The sequence below is a fragment of the Marmota monax genome, unplaced genomic scaffold (assembly GCF_021218885.2).
Source record: "Marmota monax isolate L192 unplaced genomic scaffold, Marmota_monax_Labrador192_F-V1.1 WCK01_AAM20220418_F8-fsc00123, whole genome shotgun sequence".
Taxonomy (NCBI): domain Eukaryota; kingdom Metazoa; phylum Chordata; class Mammalia; order Rodentia; family Sciuridae; genus Marmota; species Marmota monax.
The window spans coordinates 5,620,003-5,622,322 of record NW_026692159.1 but is presented as its reverse complement, the minus strand read 5'-3'; positions in this window follow the sequence as shown (position 1 = coordinate 5,622,322).

Sequence of the window (2,320 nt, the reverse complement as noted above, 5' to 3'; positions counted from 1 at the left end):
ATAAAGAAAGCAGTTTCAAGCATCAATAATAAATGTTATTAGGACACATCACTATCCAAATCTTGCGGAAACACTGAATTCAGTTCCCCACCCTTCATCCTACTGCTATCAATTTTGGCTATAAAAGATGTTTCTTCATCAAATCTCTTTTACACTGTTAACATGGTTCATCAGATCCATAATGATATGCTTCCCATACTCATAAGAATGGATCACAGCTATATTCTGAATAATGAATGACACCATGGTTTATGAAATATTGATTATACATAAATATCATCCCAGGCACTTTACAAACCTCCACGACTGGGCCCCATAACTGATCAATTAAAAGTCAAAGGTAGGACCCAGGAATAGGTATTTTTCAGCTCTCTGATTATTATATGTAGCAAAGATTGAGAATCCCTGTGCAAGTATATAATTTGTAGGTATCGCAGCTTCAGAACCTTGGAGAAATAAATCCTACTCCCTACCACCCACAACCCCATCTGCTCCAAATTCCTAAACTAAAGAAATCCATGGAGGTATCCAAAGTGCTGTGTAACTTATACTATTATTTCACTATTCTGACAGCAATAATGCCAAATGTGTGATAGGAGCCGAGTGGTCACAGGATAGAGAAAGACTTAGACATGCATGCAAACATGTGGAGCATACCCAGTGCTACAGTATATGGATACGGAAGAAAGCCAAAGCTGAATGTAGATTTGGGAATCATGCAGGTTTGGGCAATTTTGGAAGAACTAGAGAAGCCCACATATGGAGAGTACATCTCCTTCTTCTCTAGGCCAGAAATCCAGAGCCAGGTTAATGTGATACAACAAAGGCAATCACTCTGGACACAAAATTTTAGACACCATCAAAAAACTTTGTAAGCAAGATAAAGAATATTTCAATGCAATATTTGAGAATTCCAAATCAATAAAAAAATTCATGAGAGAAGAAATTTAAAATAAATCTTGTATCTGAATGATTGACTTACTTACATTATACTAATCTAGGCCCTGTGGAATCCTGCCAGGGTAGTCCCAGTCTTGGGGCAAACCCATCCAGGCCCCAGACCTACCTGAAACCCAGAAGAGGAAGATACTCCCATTCAGGATAAAGGTGGTGATATTCCTTCCATCCCAATTCAGCTTGAGGTGGAATAAATTTTAATACCTTAAGCTTCTTATTTGCAGTTCATGAGGACATAATCATCCTGTACCTCAAAATAAACTTCATGAAACCCTTCCATGGCAATCCCAATATAAATCAGAGGGCTATGACATGAGAAGAAAGGATGAGGAGCCCCATAATTCCTCAAATTCATGCTTGATATATTGAAGGGAATGGACAGAAGGAGAGAGCTACTAGCTTGTTGCATGACATTTTAGAGTTGAACCTACTGACCTTAGAGCAATCATTTCTAAAATGAATCTATAATGGTCAAATTTTAAGCATCCTACAGCTTTGGGAGAGTGGGAGAATGGAAAAAAAAATCAGGTTATCACTCTGGGATATTTATTAAAAGAATAGACATATAAAAGACTAAGAGTGAATGGATGAGTGAGTTGGACACATGCTGTGTTTAAGAAAAAAATCTATTTTCTATATTTTTAAGGTCTTGCAAAAAGATATGTTGCAGTATGTAATAAGAATCCTAGTTTGTAAATTCATTATTGAATCATACTTTAAAAATGTTACATGAGCCTGCTGTGATGGTGCATATCTGTAATCCCAGATACTCAATGAAGCTGAGGCAGGAGGATTTCAAGTTAAAGGACAGCCTAGGAAACTTAGGAAGACACTTTCTCAAAAATAAAATAAAAAGGATTGCATATGTACCTCAGTGATACAATGACTGCCTAGCATTGCCATTATCAAATCCCCATTTTATTGTCTGTTTTCTCAGACTGTCTTATTTCTGGTGTCATTCATGTTAATGTGGGTCCTCTTAAAGGAAGATCTTAAGATAATATTTAAATAGGTATAAGTATTATTATGGAAAAGGGGGAAGATAGTTGTTAGAGAAAAAACAAGGGAGTTAGAAAAGCCCAAGAGAGTCATTGGATTATGTTATAGATTTGTCCTGGAGTAGAGGAGAGAAGGAAAGGAGAAAGATTGAGTAGAAGCATTTCAGTGCAGTGTATGGAAGATTCAGCAAAGTCATCAGAGAGTCCTTAAGCCAAAGTCAACTATCAGAGGAGTCCTGTATCTCACATGAATACACATGGCTTGATATCCCTGCTGCACATATTCATTTATTGGGAGAAGTTCATGAGAAGTATAGATTCACAAATATATAGAAGGATATCAGAATTCAGCAGCTGGGAGCATA